The sequence below is a fragment of the Planococcus citri genome, chromosome 2 (assembly GCF_950023065.1).
Source record: "Planococcus citri chromosome 2, ihPlaCitr1.1, whole genome shotgun sequence".
Lineage (NCBI taxonomy): Eukaryota > Metazoa > Arthropoda > Insecta > Hemiptera > Pseudococcidae > Planococcus > Planococcus citri.
Window position 1 is genome coordinate 46,151,732 of NC_088678.1, and position 26,147 is coordinate 46,177,878.

At 32.3% G+C, this 26,147-nt stretch overlaps 1 protein-coding gene across 3 annotated transcripts in view; it reads left to right on the forward strand.

Moving 5' to 3' along the window:
* LOC135836117 (uncharacterized) overlaps positions 1 to 26,147 on the forward strand; it is a 49,996-nt gene that overhangs the window by 9,276 nt on the left and 14,573 nt on the right. Inside the window, exon 1 of one of the 3 annotated variants that reach the window (XM_065350742.1) lies at positions 11,058 to 11,489. The exons of 1 other annotated variant lie outside the window; for it this stretch is intronic. The gene's annotated coding sequence lies outside the window, so the exon portion shown is untranslated. Of the gene's footprint in view, positions 1 to 11,057; positions 11,490 to 26,147 lie in introns of those variants that run through there. One more of the 3 variants, XM_065350740.1, reaches the window with a different exon arrangement.

Consider the following 26,147-nt stretch of genomic DNA (forward strand, 5'->3'; position numbering starts at 1 on the left):
AAAAAATTGTTATGTCGAATTACAAATAATACACTACTGGCATCTACAATAATTTAGAAACATGTTGATTTGAGTGAAGTTTTTGATATTTCTCCATCATATTTCTCGCAGTGAAATTCAAATTGGCTCGAGCCAAACAAGTGAAATTGATTTTCTGGATTTATACTTTTCAGGTTAAGTTAAAAACTTTTTAGTTTTCAGAAAAGGAAATAAAATAACCTGAGTGAAGCGAGGGCAAAAATTATTAAAATTTTGTTTCAAAAATGATCGTTTTCGATGCAGGAAATTGATTTTTTTTTGGATTTACCTAATGCCTTTTCAGATTAAAATTTTTTTTTAGAAATTTCAGTTACCTACCTATTGAAAAGAGCAGAAAATTTATTCGAGTGAACCATGGTTAAAAGCATTCGAAAATTCATGATTCAAGAAGTAAAACAACATCATTTTTGACTTTCTTTTTTTTGTTCAAAAATATACTTACATTTGGGAAAAAAATCTAATCTACTTTTCTGTTGACCAAAATTTATTTTTGACACTTTTCCTTTTTAAACAGAGTATCAAGTGTGGCAGGTTACTACAAATCCTCCTAATCGTCAGGACTTTCAGTCAGTTCACAACTGCTTTCACTGTTCCTCACTTCAGTCTTTTAAAAAGCTAATTTTGATTCATTTCATTCATCAAATTATTCTTGATAAGTACCTACCGAAAACGCAAATAGAAACCCGAGATGAAACCAAAAGCCAAATCTGGCTATTTTAAGCTGATCATCTGCGTAAGAAAATAACATTAAGATGATTGTATACATCTCACAGTACCTTTTAGTCATTATGTAAAACTCCTACGCGCGGTCAATACGAGGGAGGGCATTAAACTCTCTACAACAAAGAGTTGAAAATAAAATAACGTATTGACAGAATTAGGTACCTACACTAGCATATTCTTGTCGGACGAAAACTCGCCGAATTAAAACTTTTGACACGTAATGTAGGTGGTTTTGTTGTGGCAAAAATAATTTAAATATGGAAAAATGAGCACAACTAGGGATGGAATTTAATACACTTACCCTACACGAGTAGGTATAGGTAAGTAAGCATCAGCGAATAGGAAAACATTTTGTTATTTGAACACGTCAAAGTCAATGTGATGATATTGTAATTTCTCGTGCTCGTGGGAAGAAATGTCGGAAAGAATTGCTCGTGTGTGAATGGCTGAGATTGCATGGATTATTTTTTTGTTACGTCATTATTTTTTATAATAAAATATACCTTCGTGTTCCTAGAATGCTTAGTTTTCATTTATACAACCTGGTGACGCGAGTGGGAAAACATTTCAAGGGGAGAGGAAGTATCTACTATTTTGTTGATTTTTTACTTATTAGATATACTACTTTGTAATAGGTAAACTTGTCAACGTATAGATAATTATAGATGTGTTCAATAGGTGTAGGTGTTTCTAAATTGAATATTGATAAGTAATCTAGAACTGAATTTTAAAAACTTCGCACTTGCTAATTTCTTAATAAGAAATATCTATACCTATTATTTTTTTTTCACAAGGCACCTAACTTGAATACTTTCAATAAAAATAGCAACAATATTTCTGTCATAATGTTTTTTAATGAAATTTCAAAAGATGAGTGATAAAACTATGGAAAAGGAAATTTAATTACATAATCTTATACTTATTTTGAAAGCTTTTAACGCTCTTCTGTGTTACCCACTCTAGTCTACAAATACCTAAGTAATTTTTAATTTCTCCTTCAAGTTGACATTAGACGATCAAATGTAAAGATTTTTGATTAATTTTCATTTTTTAATTCAACATTCAGTAAAATAGTAGTTTTTTTTTTTTACAGACGAATCAAAATATTTCATTTCTTTTTTAGAAAAAAAGAATACAGTCTTTTCTCTGGAAACGAGACGATGTGAATGACTCAGACACTACAATGGGTAATTTTTAAAAAAAACACAGCAACAAAAGCTGAATAGGTGAAATGTTTAGTATTCCACGACACGAGTTGTGTATACTTAACTTTCCTATATAGGTATTTTCTTTTCTCGACACAATAATTATAGAAAACGTGTTAACGCGAGTGTGACTTTTATGTCTAGATGAAAATTCTTATCCTTTCCACGTGACATGTGAAATTGATACATTCAGAGAAATTTAAAAAATTTTCAAACATACACGAGCACTGAACCTACGAGCACAACTATATACTTTCTGAAACTGTTGAACTGTTAAACTACCCGTGAATAAGGGAAAACTTTAAATGCATGTGGAATATACCATGGGTAAAGTTTTCTATAAACGTTGAGTTATTCGTACACACTTTCACTGTTTAAACTTTCTCGTTCGGATAATTTTTGCATAAAGTTCAACGATTACATCACGACAAGAATACATTGGAAATTTTCTTCTGTATAGGTATCAATGGTAGAAAATTTAAAGCAAGCTGGAAACGTGTTACCTACTTTTGAGGTGTAGATATTCAGTTTCTAATATCGAATATTTGATATGATTGTAAGTAATATGATACTGGCATATCTTTCAGATTTCACGTGTTTTTTTACCTATAGGTATCAATTCGAAGTAGATAAGCTTAGATTTATCAAAGTTAATCGGTTCACATGATCAATAAATTACATACTCATCCATGTAGGTTTGGCTCTAATTGATATGTACCCTATAGGAAGTTACAGAGCGGATGAACAAAAAGTAGGGTATTATAACAAATTGTCTTTCTTCAAAATTGAAGGGGCAAATTTGATTCAAATGTTCTAAATTTGGTGTGAAAATCCATCCTCTAATTTTAAAAACACTATTTTTTTTGAAAATCTGTAATTTCCAAAATATATACGTAAGCTTTAGGATGAGTTGAAACTATTTATGTACAATCGACTGGAAGTGTTGTTAAAACTGGGATGAAAAGTAAATTCCAACTACCCAACTTCATTGGGTTTTTATTGGAAATTCCAACTTTCAAAAATTTGCTGGAGGCTCAAGAACTGCTCAAAACGGTTCCAAACCATTTTCAATGGGTTTGCGTGGGAGATCGATAAAATGTAAGCTTTCTGAGCCAATTTGGTGAAATTTTGATTTTTTTTCATATTTTTGGCCCTTTGATTTTTAAGAATTCACCAAAAATCAAAACATGCACTCTAACATCTAAAATTTTGGCTGATGACATATTTTTTTCCTTTGGCGATGCCTTCCTTATAAATTTGACCTCTTTTGTTTGCTGAAAAGAAGCATAAACTAGACAGCTAAGCACAGCTTAGCTGCAAAGTGTGCGTAGCTGTATACAGTTGTACAGTTTTAACTGATAGTTTACAAAAAATAATCATATAGGTACTTGTAAATACTAAATAAGATGTGAAAACAAAAATCAGAATAATTATTTAATGCTAAATGTAAACAAAAGTAAATACATATGTTATTTGTGAAAACTGAATAAAATATGAAAAACAAAAATTATAAACAGAAAACAACAACCTTTGCATTCTAAACACAAACAAAAATTTAGTAAAATATATTAGCAAAGAAGCTAGTACTAGGAACAATAATTTCATGTTCATTCTTCAATGCAAGAATAAAATTTTAGCAAAAAACAGAAATAAGATTTTTGGACAATTTTTAAAGAAAAAAAAATTTAGTAATCAACTTAAAAAAATAATAAAAAACAAATAAAATGAAAATAAAAAGTGTCCCTATATATTGACATTAATTTGGCCTCCATATATAGGCTTGACCTGCCACTACTTATTGGTTTCAATTAGGTATGCCACTACTTGTTGGCTTCATTTGTCCCTATGTATTGACTTTAATTTTGCCTCCACATTGCCACTACTTATTGGCTTCAATTAGGTATGCCACTACTTGTTGGCTTCATTTATCCCTATGTATTGACTTTAATTTTGCCTCAACATTGCCACTACTTATTGGCTTCAATTAGGTATGCCACTACTTGTTGGCTTCATTTGTCCCTATGTATTGACTTTAATTTTGCCTCAACATTGCCGCTACTTATTAGCTTCAATTAGGTATGCCACTACTTGTTGGCTTCATTTGTCCCTATGTATTGACTTTAATTTTGCCTCAACATTGCCACTACTTATTGGCTTCAATTAGGTATGCCACTACTTGTTGGCTTCATTTGTCCCTATGTATTGACTTTAATTTTGCCTCCACATTGCCACTACTTATTAGCTTGAATTAGGTATGCCACTACTTGTTGGCTTCATTTGTCCCTATGTATTAAAAAAAAGCACCAGATTAGAAACTCAATTTGAACTAGTCTAAAAAAAAAACAAAAACAAAAATTAAAAAAAAAAAATAATAATAACACCAGATTAGATTAGAAACTCAATTTAAACTAGCCTGAAAAAAACAAAAATTAAAATTTCAAAAAAAAAAATTATAGATTTGAATTAAAAAAGCACCAGATTAGAAACTCAATTTGAACTAGTCTGAAAAAAACACAAAATTGAAATTTCAAAAAAAAAATAATAGATTTGAATTTAAAAAGCACCAAATTAGAAAGTCAATTTGAACTAGTCTAAACAAAAACAAAAACAAAAAAATTACAAAAAAAAATAAATAATAACACCAGATTAGATTAGAAACTTAATTTAAACTAGCCTGAAAAAAACAAAAATTAAAATTTCAAAAAAAAAATTATAGATTTAAAATAGAAAAGCACCAGATTAGAAACTCAATTTAAACTAGTCTGAAAAAAACAAAAATTGAAATTTCAAAAAAAAAATAATAGATTTGAATTTAAAAAGCACCAAATTATAAAGTCAATTTGAACTAGTCTAAACAAAAACAAAAACAAAAAAATTACAAAAAAAAAATAAATAATAACACCAGATTAGATTAGAAACTTAATTTAAACTAGCCTGAAAAAAACAAAAATTAAAATTTCAAAAAAAAAATTATAGATTTAAAATAGAAAAGCACCAGATTAGAAACTCAATTTAAACTAGTCTGAAAAAAACAAAAATTGAAATTAAAAAAAAAATAATAGATTTGAATTAAAAAAACACCAAATTAGAAACTCAACTTAAACTAGTCTAAAAAAAACAAAAATCAAAAATTTCAAAAAAAAAATAATAATAACACCAGATTAGGAATTTGAACTAGCCTAAAAAAACAGAAATTAAAAAAATGATAATAATAAAAACAATAATGATGATGTAATAATTACCTGTTTATTTTAACTGCAAAGCTGCAACCATTAAATCAACACAAGAACAATATAGGTAACACTATTCTTAACAGAAGCAAACCATAAACTAGAATGATGTATACTTCACAAGAGTTTCACATAAAATGAACTGCCAATTTGTTTTACTGCCAGAGGTAACCAAATACATTGGAGGGAAACGCCCCACCAAGCCACTCCCACTTGAAATACACAGCTGGCAGACTGGGGGTGTAACAGGGTACAATGCAACGCAGCTGTTTATAAAGTGATGATGGCTGGGGGTATAGCAGGGTACAATGAGTGGCAGGTGGTTTATAAGTCCCCTTTACCATTTTTTAGGAATTTATGCATTAAAATAATGAACTAAAATTGCAATTACTCAGCAATTACCGATCCGAATTGAATGAAAATACATCTATACCCTCCGTCTTAATGATTCTCAAATGGTGTCCAATAGGTACAAAAAATGGTTGGATAGCTTAAGAGAACATTCAGTTACAATGAAATTTCATTTCTCAAAGCGAAACCAATAGTGTGCTACGCACACTAAAAACTTGAAAACGGCAAAAACACTGGTAACACAAACCAAACACAGTTACTCGTAAAATCAAAACATACCTACTGCTGCATTTACATTTTCCTTTTGAATACAAAATCGTTCATGCGACATCGCGATAGATACCCATTACCCATCTACAACGAAATAATAAATACGCAAGAGAGCAGAGAATTATAAAAAATAAAAACGAGAAAAATATATAAATCAAATAACCGCAAGGGAAGGGTGTTTTCGCTGAAACTTTCCACACGTATGGCCGTTTTAAAGCTAATAAATATTTTTTATATATTTTGCCAACCAGAACGCAGTAATTCATATTCCCCTCATTTTATTTCATCAGGTAAGGTATCTCATTAAATGACGCCAAAGTTACGTAGGCGTAAAATATTTTCTCCAAATGCGCCGTATCTGTGCTTTCCTTTAAATTCATTTACACTGCAGTTGGAAAATTTTAAAGACGCTCGCATAGCTCGAGGGATTATACGTCGTTGTCGTAAATTTCAATGAATTGTATCTAGTCCGTCTAAACATGAATTGATTTTCGCCGAGTTTAATAAAATATACAACTTTCGACTCTCAGGCTACATAAAGTTCATCGTTCTTCTAATTAGGCGTTCTCTTTCATCAATGCGATGATAACTTTCCAACAGATATCAGTAGGTAGATATTAAGAAACCAAAAAGATGAAAAAGAAAAAAAAATCAAACAATTTTGAAAACTTTTCAACTGTGGAAATATTTTATCATCTTTTATTCTCAGTCACGTTTATGTTATTTTCAAGCTGATGTTTAAAATTTAGGTCATTAGATTCTTATTCATTTAAATATTATATCGCCCAGCTTTATGGATTTATCTTTGATAAACGTTTCTATACGTTGAGCGAAATATGATAATTAAATATATTCAATGACAAAGTATGATAAATGGTACCCTAAAAAAGATAAAAAGCTTCTTTTGATTCGAGAAAAATATACCTACAGAAGATATGTAGATACCTGAGAATGAATTTCAAAGTACACAATTGCTACAGAAAGTCAATCGTTTTTTCTAGATCGGATACTTATATTCTTTAGACCGAATAAATGCACTCTTTCAACACCAGAGACCTCATGAATTGAAATAAAAAAGGAAATTTTCCGTAAAAACATGTTAATGTATCAAGCTATGGACCACATTACCCGCTTATCCTATAACCTCAAGGAACAAAATACATGGTACCTAACAAAAACGCGAAGAAATATCGAACTCGACCCTCGCATGTTTATAGATTAGTCAGAAATATCTACATGAATTCAATATGTGTTGCATAGTTATCGTACCGAAGGCTGCATAAGTGGGTTAGTACATCCCATATTTAACGATTTATTCGTTCTGAGAAATGAATGGAATCACGTGATAGTGATATTTATCTCCACAGTTAGGTAATACGTAAAAAATAGACCACTAAGTATACCTATTTGCCTGGCTTACAAAATATATAAGTTATTGACACAAGATGACGATTTAATTATAAAAGTTTTTTGACATCTCGATCGGCGGCGCGGCGGAAATAATCTAAACCAAAATATATCCGTCGATAAGAATTTTCAATTCATAAAAAAATACGAAAAATATTCGTTTCAGTTTTGCTCGAAAAACACCATTGAATAAAAAGGAATACTGGGGGTTGTGCAATTGCGCACAAACAAAATTTAATAAAAAAGAAAAGAAGAATGAAAACTCGTTCAATGGTTTGTAAGAAAGAGCGTTTAGCATTCTTGAATGGGGTTAAAGTGTGCCGAACGTGGGTAGGAGTAGAGAATGCGCCCGAAGAAATAGCAATTTCATTCATGATAAAAAAGGGGTCAAATTTGCAACACGACTGTCTATCGCTTTTTCATACCAGATACCCTGTAACGATTTCCAAATGAGACGGCCCTGTTCGTTATTTTTCCACCAGAAGCTAAATTGCAACATCAATGAAGATGATTTTTCCATCTATTTACATTGCAATAAACTTCTATATCCCTTCAGATAGCTAACAATTTTCCTCGTTTTTTTTCCTCTTCTACTTATTTCATTATTGTGGGTCTTTGACGGTATTTATTACGAAAATCATTTTCAGAGTAATGAAGAGTAAGTTTTCTACCTATCTCTACTGCGGTGTTTAATTTTCAATGAATAATACCTATTTGCGATCCAAAGTACCTAACCTACGCTATATTGATTATATTCAACTACTGGAGGTTTCTTTTTATACAGGAACTCCGCTCGTATCTATTTTCAAATTAATTTTTAATCGAGTTCCTTTGTTGTTATGAAATCTTAAATTGCGTCGAAGCTCGTTAATTTTAGGTACCTTGGTAGTAGTTTGGTAAATTTGAATTCTTTTCAAGGTGAGTGTAGTGTACCTAAGTACTTTATAGATTGTCAGATACAATACGGATTAGGTATTATGATTTTGTTTTATAAAATTAACATAATTTATTATGATCGAATGTTTCAGGTGTTCATAGTTTTAAGGATTCTCAGATTTGTTTTACCTACTTACATATATCATTTTGTAATCCGGTAATTGAGATCGTATCAAAATCACCTTACTAATTCATTTTCCATCTCTTTAATTAAATATGTGACAGGTAGATCTATCGTTCAATTTATCTTATTCAAAAAATATAAAATAGGTACTTAGTTCCTCAAATCATCAAATACCTATCTAATGGGAATTTTCAGCTAAAATTCATGGTACTTGCAGCTCATATTAAACGTTTTTCAGGTTGATTGTTTTAATGACTCACGTAAATATTCAGAATTAGATGCTTTTTTTTTCTGAAATAGGTGATATGGGGAATAGAAATGACAACCTTATAGTAATTTCTACCTTAAGGGTTTTAAATTTTACAAGAGACATAATAACACACTATTCATAATCAACATAGAGGTAGATGAGATTATGGTTTTGAGTTTGTCGAAGCTGTTCGGTATTCCAGAGAGAAAATCACTGTACTTTTGAGGTATGTAGTTGCAATGTACCTACACTACCTATATACACTCCTACAGTGTTTTGAAGGTCCACTGGTACTAGAGGTCTACATTACAAACCCATTTTGGGCACTGAAAGAAAATGTGAGAAGGTGTTTCTTCCACACCAAATTCACATGGAAGGCTGTCTGAGTGATTTCGTTTAAAAAAGTGGGATTGGGAAACTTCATGACTAGATACAGTTTGGCTCAAGTAGAAGTCATAATTTGACCATGGAATGACCTGATCAATAGATGGATGCAATATTCTAGTCCAGGCACTTGATGTTGAATTGGTCCAAATTTTCTGCCAGTGAACTAGCGTGTAAGAATGAAGAATGTGCTGTAGGAGTTTGTCATTGTCTCCTGTCCATGGTAGATCTGAGTATGGCATAGCACTTATTTAGGAATTGCTTTATGATTTTTGATGAACCAGAAGACTGATAATTCTGTGATGAGAAGTGTGAAGTGAGGGGAGTTAGGGTAGAAGTCCAGCTGCTCCAGTGTTACATGAGCAATACAGACAACAAATGTTTATAGACAATTAGACATGGCACGTCGCAAACGATTGAGTTTAAATTATGTTGTCCTCGATCCACAGTTGATGAAAGAAGAGAAGACTATACCTACCTACACGTATTCTTCTCCGGACACCTATTACTAGTAGTCTTCATGGGCTGGGTAAGCCCGTGAGCTTACCTGACCCAATCTGAGATTCTCAGGAAAAAGCCTAACCTAGTCCAAAATCCCAAAACAAGTGCACTGAGCCCGAGAAAGCCCAATAAGCTGGACGAGCCTGATCTATAACCCAGTTTTTATCAAGCTCAGCCAGCGGACTCTCAAACAGGCCCATGCAGACCACTAATACTTACCTAAAAAGCCTATATTATTATTATTCATTAGTAGATAAATATCCTCCCCTTTCTCCCCAAAGAAACTAATTTTTCTTCATTTCTCCAGCTCTGTATACTTACGCGTATATCTTTACAGTCTGAAATCAGAATTTTTCTCAAATATTGACCTGAAGGATGAAATTATTTTCATCTCAATACATGTAAGGTCTATACTTGTAGTGCGGAAGTTTATGCCCTTAAAACTTTGAATTATTTGGATTAAATATGTGCTCAAAGTGGTCAAAATATGTCAAAATATGCAGCGATCAAGCTAAATATACAAAAAATAGCAAATTTGACGTGGGTGTCTCTGGAGATTTTTTTTTAATCAGAGCAACATGGTGAACTTATTTTTTGAGATATTACAAATTCAAGTTTGTAAAAATCCAAAAAGTGGAGAAAATTGAAAAAAAAGTAGTTTTTATAGTACCTATCTAAGATTGAATTTGACTAATTTTGATGTTGAATTTTGACAGTTGTATTTGATGTAGTAGGTATTTTTATTTGCCACAAAATTGTGATCATTGTTGTCTCTAAATGATATTGATATGTAGTGTAGGTACCTACTATTTTAGAGAGTGCAATTGAAAAGTCAAATTATTGTTAAAAATCCTATCAAAAAAAAAAAAGATTTTTAGAACTTGACAAAGCGTATTCTTATACTCTATTTCTTTTAATACAAAAATAACCTGGAGGTAGTTCATCTTGAGTTGAAGGTGCCACATTAAAAATTTGAGACGTCTCGGTGAAAAGGGAGTAGAGCTATATATGGGTCCCACGTTTTTTAAAAACAAACCCTCGAGCAGAAAATGGCGAGGACCGGCAAATTGCACGTATACAATTGCATGTGCGAAATTGCATGTATACAAATTGAACGTGTTTGGAAAAAATTTCGGCAAATAGGTTTAGGTACCTACCTCAAAACGCAAGAAGATTTAAATATACTCGTATCTATGATTTGAGAAAGGTCATCCACGATAATTTCAGCAGCTCAATCAAATGAATGTCAAAATTTTTTTATTTTGTAAACACGATTAGATAGTCAACGAGAGCCGCGAATAACGCAATATTCATTTCATTACGTAGATAACTTACCTACCCTACTATTAAATATTATTGATGTTTTCATCCGCTATAGAAAATCACCACATCCATTAAAATTTTTGGCTCATTTCCGCCGTTTTATTACAAAAAGAAAATTAATCTTTGGCATCGCGACCACACGCCACCCCGAGCTGGCGCTTCACCACGCTGCAGGTCTTTCTCCAGCACGTGGGTGTAATTCAGGAGCATAGTATTTCAATTTTGGCGAATCAAACGTTGAAAATTTAATCAGTTATGACGATGCTGGGCTAAATTCAGCGTGTATAGTAAAACTCGTCTGCATAGAAATCCGCTTATTTTAATCTGCATTTTAGTTAATTCAGAGAAGTTTCACGCGGAGGGAGTATGGTTAATTGATATTATTTTGCACCAGTTGCGGATACTGCGCACGTAAACTCTGTTTGAGTATTTTTATTGTGTAGTAGGCTGCAAGGGTTGGAAGAGGTAGCGAAGGGGGCAGCACCTGTTGTGATGGTAGAGAACGCCGAGCGCCCGACGAGCAGTCTACCATTCACAAGTTCGGTTTTGTTGCTTACAGTTCTTTTGTATATATTATACATACATATTTTTCTAATTTATAAGCACGAGCACTTTGCACTAAATACGTACATCCGGAGCACTGCGAGCACATTGTCACTATCACCGCAATAATTTTATTTCGCTTTAATTTTTATTCACTATTTTTTTCTCTTAAATTTTTTTTTCAGAAAAAATTCAATAAAACCGTAAGTTTTCACACATGCACGCTTTTCACTTTTTTATGCACTTTTTGTAGATTGGATTTTTTTTTTTAATTTGAAGTGGCTTACTTTGTGTTTGTACATTTAGTTAATTGTTGGTAATCTTGTGTGTCGCTTCATTTGTCTCATTTTTATGACTGAGTTGGGATTTTATGCCTGTACGTGATTCATTATCAGTGAATTTTTCAAGCTGAATAATTTCGAAAAATTTACCAACTAAATTGTTTTCAAGTGAATTTTTGAAAAATAATTAAAGCCTGGATTTACACTCTATTTTTTAATATTTTTGAGAATTCTATTCTTTCTGCTAATTTTTCTACTGATTATATAAATTTTGGTAGTTCGAGTACTGTTGTGTTGACGTCGACCAAAATTTGTCACCCAAAAGAGGATCCAAAATGCATATTTTTTATGCATACCACACCTATTAAAAATCTCAAGTACCAAACATTTAAAAATTTTTTTGGTCCGATTAGCTGCATCTTAGTTTTTGAAAATAAAACTGAGGGAGATGGTTTGTAGATGATCTTTCATCAATTGAAACAACTTTTAGCCCTCATAATGTACTCGGAGATGACTCTGTGATTTGTCTAATTTGGAAAGAGAGACATTAGTTGAAGTTGGAAAGAATGTAATTTCTCATCATAATTTCTGATTTAACCTTTTGAGACGATTGAGAAAAGTTCTCTTGAGTAATGATCTATTTTCAAAATTAGAGGAGCTGTGAACAAAAATTGTCTATCTATGATATTGAGAAGGAGAAAAAGTGAGGTTATGTTTGCTTTTTAGGCCTCAAGATTGAAATTTTTTCAGTTAAATTTCAGCTTTCTGTCTCTGAAATTAAAGGAGGTAAAAGAAATTAAAATATTGAATTAAGGTTGATGTATGTACCTGCGGTGGCTGTCGTGGTCCTATCAGATAGGAACTAATTTATTGAATTTTCATTAATATTAGAATATTTTGAAAATGTTTATTAAATTTCTTATCGGGTAGGTGTTTACATTTCAGAGAAGCTGAATGAGATTGTTTCAAGCACAATAGAATGCGAAGTGAAGTTTTTGTATGAGAAGTTGGAATTTTCACCACGAATCAGAGCATGTTGTCTAGATTTTTTCGATATGCTGGATTGCTCGTTTAAGAACCATCTTTCCATGAAGAGGGAAAGACCAAAACTGATGGAAAATAAAAAAATAATACGAGTAACTATAGAAAAGTCCAAAATTTTGGTCATTTATTTTTTTCATTTCAAAAACGAGCTCTCGTCATGAGCTATAATTACTTTATATGTTTCTTAAACATAAAAGTTGGCTCTTTTTAATGGTGTAAATTTCTGTTCTCGATTTTACTTTTAACAAAAATTAATTATTTTTAAATGTTTCAGAATATTAGGGGAAAAACAGATACCTAATTGTTCGCTTGTGAATTCAGATTCCTAATTGGGTTGTAAATATTCTGATAAGATAATGATTCTTTTGAATTCATGTAATACCTCAAAATCTGTTTCTCACTTTGAAAAAAAGCATGATCGAAAATAATTTTGAAAAAAAATTTTCTCTGACTTAAAGCATTGGAATAAATTTATAACTTTCTATTCTAATAAGATAAAAAAATTGAGATTCACGCCCCTAAAACTGGCAGAATTTTTTCTTTTAGAAGCACTGAAAATAATAGGCAATTTTTTGAAATAAATTACAAAAATTTTGAAAATGTCTAAGACTTTTGCATGTGCATGTTATCTCATTATTTCTTCATCGTATACTTACTTCCCCCTATGCATAGAAGCAAACAATCATACCGTCCTAACAAAAAATCAGAACAAATGCCCCTTTGTATCTGATGCAAAACTTCCACTCTCTTCCTATCATGGTCTTTGAACTACTTCATAAATTGAAAATCTTGCATTGCTTTTGAAAAAAATAAAAATAAAGGCCTATTGCTGCATCTGTGAGTCAAAGACTTGTCGAACAGGGACACATGGACTTGAAATTATAGATATGCATCACCTTTACCGCTGAAAGATTTCACTCACACCGCTTCTACCTCAAAAGCTGAAACACCCTGTGTTTATACAAAGTAGGTACTTCTTTTTTTGTTTTGCTTTTTTTTAAAATTTTTGTCCAGAAGAAAATTATTTTTAAAAAAAACTCTTTGAAAAATTAATCCCACGGCTGATTTAACGATCCCTCATAAAAAATATTTGAACTGCATTGGTCGTTAAAGAAATTAATTTTTCCACGACGAAGTAACAAACAATTGATTTCATTTGAGGAAAAGTTGCCGAAACAAATGCGTAGGTGTTTTCATTTAATGTATGATACTTACTCAAAAGGGGAATGCTTTGAAAACGGCTTGTTGTTCCTTACCTCGAGTTACAATCTATAATGTGCAGCTATTTGTCAGCATCATCATAAAAGTTGGCTTTAATTTGCGAATGTTAGCAACGTTTAATTTTACCTGTAATAGCTTCGCTGAATTAGTTATAAATTGTAAAAGTAGCAGCTACCTTAGCCATATAAAATGATACTATGATACTGCGTAAAGAATGGCGTTTCCAAGTCGTATAACTCGCAATGAAAATTTCCAGCAGCAATTAAAACGTGAACAGGAAATGGTTATGTTTTGAAAATCCTGTACGAAATTATGCACCTTTTATGCTACGTCGAATTAGACCTTTTATCGAAAGTACTTTCAGACATTTGCGGAGGAATTATATAACCGTTGGAAATTCCACTCATACCTTATTTATAGAAATTTCTAAAACCTTTGGCTACACGCTAGCGTTTGTAGGAAAGTTTCAAAAATGTATCATTTTCAAGTATTTGCCTTTTCTTACTTTTCTACACGAACCATATACCTTAAGAATGTCGCTTTTAGCGACTCGTGTATGGACTCCGTTGCCGGTTTTGTTTCGTATACTCGTATTGTTAGAATTTCCACCTACTTAGGCTACCCACGTGGCACACAAACACATTTCACTAGGTACATACCTATTTGAAAAATATGTTATCTTTTCAAATATAGGTTTTTTTACACGATTTACGTAAATTCATTCTAACTGGTATAACTTTCCTAACGCACGAATTGAAGGGTAAAAAGAAATTACGAAAGAATGAGCCCCGATTTACTTATACTCGTAACAAGGAAAACGCTGATCATTCGCATTCAATTTCAACGCGTTTTACGAGAGAGAAAAAAAAGAAAGAAAAATGAAAGAAATACTTACCCCCTTCGTTAGTCGGTTCCGGGTTCGATCGAATTTTTGCGAAACAATTGGACAACTGTTGGCAGAAGGAGATTTTCAGACGAGATTTGTTTGGTTTTTTTTCCACCTTCTTGTTGATAAGTATTTTCAGTTTTCGTTTTAGTTCAGCTTGACACGTTCCTGCGATGTTATTTTTCCAACGAACTCGACGCTCGATTCACTTTTATTTTTGATCTTTATTTTGCGATTTCTCCGTCGCGTGTTTTTCTTACTTGGTCGTATAGTAGATATACTTTCTTCGTCGATTTTTTTTTTATTATTTTTTTGAAAAAAAGAAAGAAAATAAATAAGGCTATTTTGTAGACGATGATAAGAGAATTATCTACTGCATTTACAAATTCGAATATCTAGGTACTTTGTTTATCTGTGTGAAAAGAAGAACGATGAACTATCAACTTTTTCCCTCCAAAGTTGAATATAAATTGAATTTTTCATCGACACGTACCCTACATACTTAGGTACATACATATAAAAAAATCAATTTTTTTATGTTTATAGCTTTACACGAATTCAACTAAACGAAACGACACAATCAAATAAGTATGTACTTGATCATTTTTTAGTTTAAAATATTTGATATTTATTTTACAAAATTTTTAACCTCTTGAGAGTTATACCTATTATGAATTTTAAAAAAATCGTTTTTACTGTGAATAAGTAGGTATAGCTGGGTTCAAGTACCGACAGATACCTATAAAATAAACTGAAATGCTTAATCGAATCAGAAAATAAGAATGGGTACCCATATGACTGCGAAAAGAATTTTTATTCTAATGCTATTCTATTAGATGCAGATTTGTGAAAATCGAAAGACCCTTTCCTCCATTTCTTGAAGGATTAGGACGAAACTGTCGATAATTAATCTTTCATTGGACTATCAAATAGAAATCATGAGAAAATTGAGTGAAATGAGACTACACCTTCACGCTTACGTACGTTCAAGTTGATAAGGCGAATAAAACAAAGTCAATAGTTAAGGACACTCAACTTGCATATTTACGGCAAACTGGTTATGCAATTTTATTAACATCTTTGAAATAGCGTGCCTATTGCGACTTGCAGGCAGCATGATTTTGATGAGAAAATATGATAAATAATTAATTTTTTTATTGGCACGTTGGTTCGAAATGAACCCTCTCAATGAAAATTGACATCCCTTCCAATTTTGAGGCAAAATTGAAAAAAAAATACACAATAGGTATGCAGTATTTTCAAAGGTACTGAACAGGAATATGACCTAATTTTTTTTAGATCATACCTACTATCACCACCGCCCCTGAACCCTTCTCCATTCGGGTCCAATTTCAAGAAGGAACGGCAAAATTGTAGGTATTATTATAGCCATCAAGAGAAAATGGTTCCCCTTTGAAATAAATGGAAAGTTATCTCACATTGATAAACGATGTACTTCCAGTGATGAATAAAACCCAATGAAAATTTCAAGAAAATCAGTCCAACGAATTAAATGGGCTGTGAATCGCTTTTAATAAAGTTTATTTCTTGACTGTTGACCTTTTTTTACTTTGGAAAATCTCACCTTTATTTCAATCATTGGAAATCTCATAATTTTCAAAGAAAGAAGCAATCCTCTCTTTGAATATTTTATTTTTTTTGAAGTGATATTTGAACTTCCAAAACCATTCCGAACACTCCAATTTCAATTCAGAATGGCTAGAAATGAACTTAATTGAAGCCTATTTTGGAGTGCCCAAATACATGTAGGTAGTTGAAAAGTACGAAATTGTATTTTTAATCAGCAGTCTCGCAGCTGTAAGATGGTAAAAATCACGAATTTGAGGCAAACATGTCCGAGAATTGAATTCTTAACTACTTCAAATTTTGAGCAATTTTGTTATATGATTGGAAAATTTCAATCTTTTGAAAATTCAATGAAAACTGATAGTAAATCTGTAAATTTCAACTTGCCTATCTAGTGCAGCTATCGCAACTAGGTACCTGCATATTACATCTACGTATTTTGTAATTTGAACCATCATCATTGATGACATTCTTTTGTTTTCAAATTATTTATTTACGGAACTGATACAAAAATCAACAACCTAAAATTATCAAAAATATTTACAACACTATTTAAAAATTACATTTAATTTACAGTAATTTGTGTAGTGCACTTAGAGGCTGATAAAGTCCAATGTGTGGAGTCTGCTCAGCCTCATTGTGTCATCACTTTGGTCTAAAAGAACCACAGCCTCACAATTTGGGGGTTTATGGAGCCAGTTCATGTATGCGTTCGCTTTTTTGTGAATAATTTACATCCACTGGTTCGAGCCAGAGGTCACTCCAAAGTTGTTCATTTGAGACAGACCAAGGAGCCTTAGAACTATGGCTCTCATGAACTTATTTTGGAAACGCTTGATGACAAGGCAATTTCACTTTTTCATGACGCCCCAAATTTCACATCCATATGACCACTCAGGAAGAAATGTGGTTTTGTAAATTAGCCTCTTGTTGGCTAAGCTCAATTTTGAATGACTTCCAATTAACCATTGAAATTTTTGAAATTGTAGGTTCATATGGTCACGTTTCTTTCTAACATCCCACTTGACAATATATTCACCGCTTGAAAAGCCGGCCCAAAAATGACAGTAAATTTGCTGGTAAGAAAACGCCAGTCAAAAGCGGCTGTTTAATTCATTAAAACGCCGAAAAATCTACCAAACTACAAAAAATTTCAAACCCAGGCGAGGATCAAACCCACGACTCCTGTGTGGAAGTCCAGAGCGCTCACCATTCAGCTATCACAGCAACATTAAAATAAAAACTTTGTTTTCAAGTGGTATACATGTACCACACTTTGTACTTTCCTTTAAATTTTTTGAAAATGAGTTGTGAAACATACGTTGTGCATGTGCATTGTAATCGGGAAATCAACAAATAAAAAACTGCTGCTTGAAACGCGGCTCAAAAGCGGCTGTTTTTATAAAAGTAGCCGCTCCTAGCTGGCGACTTTTCACGAGGGAGAACCGGTGATTCAGTAAATAAAAAAAACTGCAATTTGCTGGTCAGAAGTGGCTGTTTAAGTAGCTGTTTTCTTATAAGTAGCCGCTTCTAGCCGGCGTTTTTTCACCGGCAAATTCACTGTCACTTTTGAGCGCCTTTTAAGTGGCAGTTTTGCAAATAAACAACCGGCATTTCAGCTGAAAGCGGCAAATCTATTGTCAAGTGGATGTTCTTGCCAATTCAGCTTACAATCTAGGTGTAAGCCCAAGTAGCGGGTGTGCTGTGCCACAGGGACTGGTTTGCTGCTGATGATAGTAGAAACATATCCATGCTTGTGGAGCGCAAAATTTACCCGTACTGATTTATTTTCATTCAGCTGGATCTTCCATTTTCTGGCCCATTTGACAATATTGTTTGCAGCTGTTTGAAGATGACTTACAGCTTTCTCATAATTATCATCACAATGAATGACATTCGTAAAAACTTTTTTCAGGGGTACCAAAATTCCTTCTGTTTAGATTAAAGTAAATATCAAAGGTGTAATTTTTATAACAATCTGCCTCCTCTACCTCTCAACAGATTCTCTCGTATTGTTTACAATATCAACTCAACTGTGAATCTTTGCAGGTATTAAAATTTGTATCATGACATTTTAAAACTTGGCATCTAAGTAGATATTTATTATAGCAGACCGTTATACATACAGAAGCTGACCCACAAAATCAAAATATTTACATCATGCCGCACTAACAAGATGAAGAATTGAACTTGATAAAGATAACCGTATAAATGTCCAAAAATCCAACGAAACTAATTGTCATCATTGTTCAAACCCATCAAAAGCCACTAAAAAATATCCCCTTGACCGTAAACCCGGTCAAATTTATTTACGAGAATCCGAACCTCATCGGTGCAAATTTTGCGAGAAAAGTTATTGTGCAAAGCGCATTTCACGAGTCGGTAGCTATTTCACGGGTAATATCTAATTAACAAAATCCATTTATTACCCGACCATATAAACCACGAACTTGATTTTCGAAGGGTAGAGAGAAGCTAAATTCACAATTTGTAAAACGTTGCGTTGGCTGTCATTAATATCATTAGATAAAAGCCAATATGCGCAGCCAACGTCATAGACTCTTAGTCTCAAACAAGTAATATTTTCATGAAAAGTTAGCCACCGTAAAAAGTTTTTAACCGCAGATGTAATTAGTTAATATTAAGTATCGCGATAGTCTCATCGCTGCTAAAATGTGAGAATTTATCGAAATATTTAGCGTTTTAAAAAAATAAAGTAAAAAATCAAGATGGAAACTTTATAATTTATTTACCTACCGTACTTCTTATCTACTACCTACTCAATGTGCCTACCAATCTAGCTAATTAACCTACAGACTGTCCAGAAATATCGATAACATTTTCAATACAAATTTTCGTAATTTTAAAATACGAAGAAATTTTGAAAAAATCTCTACATTTCTGATTATTATTCTTTCGTTAAAGCTATTCAATATTTTTGAACACCCTGTGTATCCACCTACATACCTTTAAGTATAACCCAATTAAATATAGACCCATACCCAACCATAATTCAGGGTTTCAGCGATCCATTTTCGCTCTGCATGTAATGAAATAAACGTATAAATTTAATCAGCTCGACGAACGAATAAAATTCGTTAATTTGATGGTATTTTCCAAACTGCCTTTTTTTTATCTAACCGTAGAAAAGTGCAAGATTGTAAAGCAAAGTTTTACGCGCTCTTTTTCTCGCCAATATTCAACGTCGTCTTGATTTTTAACTCGTATTATTCGCGTTAAAGTTATCTATACTTACTTAGCCGCATACACAAACAGCGTGAGAATAAAAACACGAGCATCTCAAGAAAATAACTTTTTTTTTTTCACCCAAGGAAAATGTGAATTTACGCGCTTTGTGGGTGTAAGAAGAATTGGCATAGTGTTCAGCCTATAAGTTACTTCTTTCCTCGAAAGAAAAAAATAAAATAACTCGGTAGTGGATTTTTTAGATCTGAGATTTCGCTTCGAGCTAAATTTCTACCTTCGAATTTGTCTCAAAAATACGTATAAAATAACGTCGAAATTCTTTTTCAAATGATTTCATTCGTTATACTCGTATTATTTATTCTCGACCTTTACAGTCGAATGGAGGATAGACAAAAGGAACAAATACCTTCCAGGGACAAGTTTTTTTTTCTCCTTCGAGGGTAATTTAAAAATTTTATAGGTACGTGATGAATGGCTGTCGTCATCGTAAGATATAAGGTATGATTTCAATAAAAATCAAACAGAAGAAAAAAAAACAGTCCTTTTTAAAAGGGCCATATCGATCCATTATAGCTTCTTCATTCAGCTCTGAAAATTCGAATTCCTACATATTTATAATTTGAGAACGATCGAGTCGCTGGAAGGTATTCTAAATATTTGAAAATGTATCAGAGAGCTAAAGCTGTTAACAAAATATACCATAACATTACCAACAAACCGCTCAGTGCTTCATTTAAAATGCTATCTAATCGTCACAATCCTCCTACATTTTACCCTCACGTAAAGGAGACAAGTTCAATATAGATGGTAATCCGTATAAATGCGGTTACATATACAACTTTTCACACACACGTGTGGGCAAAATCGTTTACCTATATTTCTTGTATGTAAGTTCGTAAAAGCAGTAATCTCGATAGATTACGTACTGCTCCGAAAGGTTGTTTTAAAAGTCACGTACGTGGAATTGCATATTTTTCATTTTCAGGCGTTAATTTACCAAGTTTATAATTATTCATGTAACGTACGAGCACGTAAGTTCTGTAATGCTAACTATCCATGATTCCAGTTTGCAGTCGTTTATCTAAGAGGAAAAATTGTTTAGTTAGCATCGAAGTAAGGTGTGATAGTTCAGCTGCTTTCAAGTGTCATTTGACACTTTGACCGCAATTTATATCTTTACGGTCACGTGCAGTAAACTAAAGGCACTCGAGGATGATTCTACAGCGATCATCATCATTATTGAAATGATCAATGAGGTGAAAAGTGCTCATCTATGTAAATTAACAAGTATGAATTTAATTACATTCTGAAGTTGATTTTTTCAGAAAATTAAAGGTTGGTTTTGTTTCAAGTTACGTAATTCAAAGTATTTTTCAGGATAAAGCCAAAAAAATTTACTTGAATATGCTCCGCCTACCAAAAAAAGTTGGGAAAAACACGTTTTAAAAGTTTCAAATAGTTTCTCTTTGAGTAGAGCTACGCATTTTACTACAATCAGAACGTAAAAATGCGAGTACACATTTCAGATTTCTCAAATCTTTGTAACCGAAACAATGAAAAAACAACTAGATATGTAGGTACATACAAACTTGGTTATGAGTATAATTTGCCTAGGTACCAGAAATCCATAAAATCTAGTGTAAATGTTTTCTTTTGAATACGCTCTTTTTCTTGTGGATGCTAAAAATGAAAACCTATTTTTATTGCTTTCCGGACTCAAAAAGAAGATATCCTAACCAGTAGACAATTTTTTAAACCGAACCACGCAAAATTGACAGAGCATGCAAAAAAAAGTCAAAGTTGATTTGCACTTTAGACAGTTTTTATAACTTTTTTGGAGAATCTATAATTTTCAAAATACGACTGGTTGCTTCAACACGGCTGAAACCTCCTACAATTGACTAAGCATGTTGAAATGGGGGTACCACAAAGTAAATTTTTGCTTACCAACTCCATTGGGAAAAATATTATGGAAATTTTAGTTTTCAAAAATCTACTGTTGCAGTATAGGTATACATACGTAATCAAAATATAGGAGAAGTTTGAATTCCAACTTTAAGAGTGGTGGCTCAATTTTTCTTCGTACTCAAGTTGAAAAGCTGAAACTTACCATTTGAAAATTTCAAAAAAATTTTAGTGGGGACACTTTTTCATCATCTTTAAAATGAACTAATTTTCAAAATAGAATTTTAACATCCTTCGAGGAAGAGGGTGCAAAAGCACTCAATTTTGACAAAAACTTTTCAGAAAAATGTTAAAATTAAATGATGCACCAATTATTATCAACTTTAAGACATCTATTTCAGATATTGCATCATTTTTTCGAATGGTCAAAACTGCAGAAATTGAGAATGACAAGTTATGTGTCATTTGTTTAACATTTTAGGGCACTACGTTTAAATGCACGTATTTTTGGGTGCAAACCCTTATGCTCCACTGCAATCTTTAATACCAATTTTGAAAATATAGTTGATTTTTATAAATTAAAAGTCGCTGAGTTCAAATATTGATCTATTTTTTGGATTCAAGCTTTCAATGAGTCTTCAGTCCCGTATTTTGAAAAAATTCAGCCACATGGGTGGACACTGAATCGTGATATTCAAAAAGAAACGTCAGATGATCAATCGCCAAATTTAAGTTCTAAAATATGAACTTTCAAAGTAGGTACCTTTGCAAAAAAATCATTATAATATAGGTAGGTATAAGTATTTATATTATATTATACGTAATTATGAGCTTGATACGTAAAAATGTTTCAAAAATTCAGAACTGCAATTTTGTAAGCTACGTTTTCAAATTTCCAAAAAGTCGAATTTCAATTTTATTATTGCTCCTTTGAGGCCATATTTCAACAGTTTTCAAATCTCTTAACTTTGGATAAATTTTGTGTTTTAAACATTTTATTTTGCATTAATTCTGCTAAAATGTGGAAAGATGTCGTTTCTAAAACTAAAAAAATATTTTGAAACGCAGTGGTGCCAATTTTTCGGTTATAATTTACAATTTCAAAAAATCGAGAAAAAAAGTTAAAACCCCTACCAAATTTTTTCGTTTTTTTTTGACATTGGCAATAATGACAAAAAATAATTGGAACCATTCTCGTTTCAAAATATTTCCCCAGTTTCAGAAACTGCATCTTTCGATGTTTTGGCTGAATTAATGCAACATAATTAGGAAAAAAATATGTTCAAAACACAAATTTACCCAAAAATAAGCGATTTTGCAAGCCCTAAAACTGGTTTGGGTTTTGATGAAAATTGTCTAGGTCGATGAAAAATCTCAAATACCAACTTTTGAAACTATGGGCCATTTTTCTTAAACAGGTTGGGTAGCTAGAGCGAAAAAAACCACGATTTTTTAAAATTTTTATTGTACTCGTATTTCTTTGAGGGTCAATAATTTCTCCTTATATGGGAACTTCCGGAGCCAAAATTTTTCCAAGTGATTTTCAACTTAAAATGAAGGTCTCCGATGAATTTGATCAACATGCTTCAAATATTTTTTTTTCACGATCCAGTCTAATGAACTAGGTACGTAGTACCTACCTACATTTATGTACTTTATGGGTGCCGGGTGTCTATCCTATAGTTTTGAAAATAAAATACGATCCCCATCATGAGCTAAATCTTACCGTAAAATGATGACGTAGAAATTTTTTGTTCAAATAATTTTATCGAATTTGGCTAAAGAAAAATTTTTGTGAAGCCATCATCAGGCAAATAATAAGGTACCTAGTCATTAGTGAAATGTGTAACATTTTCTGGATAAGAAAAAGTTGGAGACATATTTCTCATTAATTTTCAAAACGATATTCGTCGAAATGAGCAAATTGATACAAAAATATAACGATAAAAGATGGGCCCACAAAAGATGTACCTAAAACTTATTATTATCAACCACCAATAAAATATTTATCGTAGGCAGGAATAATGCGCCTACCTACAAAATATTCTACAAATTACTATCGAACGAACAGTAAAAATTGAGAAAAAAAAGTTATCAAATGAATTAATAAAGAATAGCTACCTACGGTATCTGCTTTTATTGCAATACCACTGGGTATATTTTGCCTTTCGTACATTTTACAGCGGACTTTTACGCCTCAAACGATTCTTTCAGTTGTAGCCATCCAATTAAAAATATATCGTTCTCGATTATAAAACAATGTAACACATCTTTTCCAAACCATAGCGCTAAAATTCAATGTAGAAAATACTTTCATTTCAATCGATTCATTCTCTTTCCGTTTCAATAAAACCAGATACAAGGTAACGTTGGAAAAGTTTCCTTTTTCAAATGCTCCGTCTGTTTTCATTGAGCTTTACGAAGTAATTTTCCAATTTCAATGTGTGTACTTGGAAAATTTTTCGTTGACAAATTCTATGTGTAGGCATCGGCGTAGTGCTGCAATAAGGTTTCTAGTTACCTATACAACGAATGTACATTTCAGAATTTATTTCACGCAGGAATTTTTTCTACAGGGTGTTCAAAAATATTGAGTAATTTTTGCGCTAAAAAGCATTTTTCAAATTTTTGTAGATTTTTGAAAATTTTCAGCCAAAAATGCGAAATGATCAAAATGTTATCAAATTCAGCTAGTAAGATGAAATTCAGTGTCAATTTGAGCAGTTCACGGAGCCTATTTGACATTTCTTATTCATTTTTTCTGACACCAAACCAAATCAAGGAGAAAAATGATCCTCCAAACTTTGGCAGTTTTGCAAGAAATTACAAATGATTAAAAATTACGAAGTCCTCCTTTCTCACTTCCAGAACGATTAGAATAAAAATGATGGTGGCTATTTAAGACTATCAAAGGAAACTCGTAAAAAAATCTGAACAGAAACGCATTTTAACACACTGCCTTTCAGTTATGTATAATGCAACACTACAGACGATGTGTTAATAAAATTGCCTACTCGATTCGCCGTAAATACTACGCGAATGTCATTTGAAAACCCTTGTATTACATGCATGTAATTTGATTACGTTTTGTACGAGTCCTCCTATACATATGTTGCTAATTTTTTTCTTTCAACACAGCTTTATTTTTTTTAAAACTTTATTAACTATGTACCTGCTTATAAAAATCCCATTAAACGTGCAATACAATATAATAATTCAATTCAATAGGTGCCTAAGGGAAGTTTTGCGACAGTAAATGTAACACCTTTTGTTCATCTCCATTTCGTATGGTCCGAGTATAAAAATTTTGTATTGTGAAGCTCGAAGGGTAAACAACATTTTAATACGTCGTGGTACTATTCTACGCAAAAATTTTCCTACCCAAACCACTACTTGAATTTATAGCTTTATTCAAATTTTTAAAAAGGAAAAAAGTAATTTATTGCATTTTGCTGTACACACGATGAATTGATAAGAGATCTCACATTGGATTTTTTCGAGCATTTCGAGGTATACTTCGTACATCGGATAACCTCGTGTAACAGGTCCATACTAAGGGTTTGTGGGAGGGGTTATAAAAGTAGATAGGAAAGTAATCACGGTTAGAACGATGTACTGGAATTCTTAAAAGGACCCGCTTTTCAATCTGAACCGAAAATTGAATCAAGATAGCAAATTTGATCAATAACCTAGCTTTGTAAAACGCACACTATACACATACCTATTCCATAGGCTTACCTAATATACCTACGTTCGAAAGCACGATACGGTTATCATCTATGAAATTTCAAAGTTCGTTACCAAAATAGTCGCTTATTTGTTATTTACGAAGGAAGATCTACCTAGTCGCATTAATTTCTATGACATTATTGTTCATACTTCAGCAACACAAATACCTTTTGGGATATTCATTACCTACCTACGAAACGCAGGTTATAACTTCGTATTTAAATTCGACTACTCGTTGGTAAGTTTAAGGAGTAATATCATTATATCATGCCCTGCGATAACACATTTAGAATGCCTTTTAATAGCATCTCAAATGCTACGATATGTCTTACCAACATTTCTGGAATTTTTTCACTTTGAATAACTCGCACGACGATACAGTGTACCAGACATCAAAATGAAAGGTCACAACAAGTACGGAATATCGTATACAAGAGAGTAGAGAGATCTAAAATCTACCCGTATAAGCACGTACTATGCATCGTCGTCGTCATGCTATCTATTATGCGTCAAACGTTGCCATTGGCGTCCAGAAATTTGACATCGTAATTCACAATATTACCGGCGCTTTGCGGCTTCCAAACAATTTTACGTCATTTTCGACTTTTACAAAATTTCCCTAATACCTATTGATTGATGACATGCCTTAATCCTAAAGGAAGTTATTATTGAATGTAAATTTTCATGCAGCAGAACGCGTGGGATGTGTGAATGGCGAAAAAGAAAATCTGCCACCTTCCCTGTTATTACCGCAGTGATTTAAAGATTGAATATTTAAGAGTACCTAGTCTATACCTATACCCTAATATATTTAGTAAACTTATCTTCAATAAGTTTACGTACAAGTTTTCGTACAGGGAGCAATGGCTCATAAGTCATAAGGTCGTTGAACAGTTTTTAATTTCTTTAGGGCGTAAATTTTTATGAATGATTCATACTTGAAGCAGCTGAAGACGTTTTTCTTTTATTTCACGGTTTTTTGCTTTGACTTTACGTCTTGT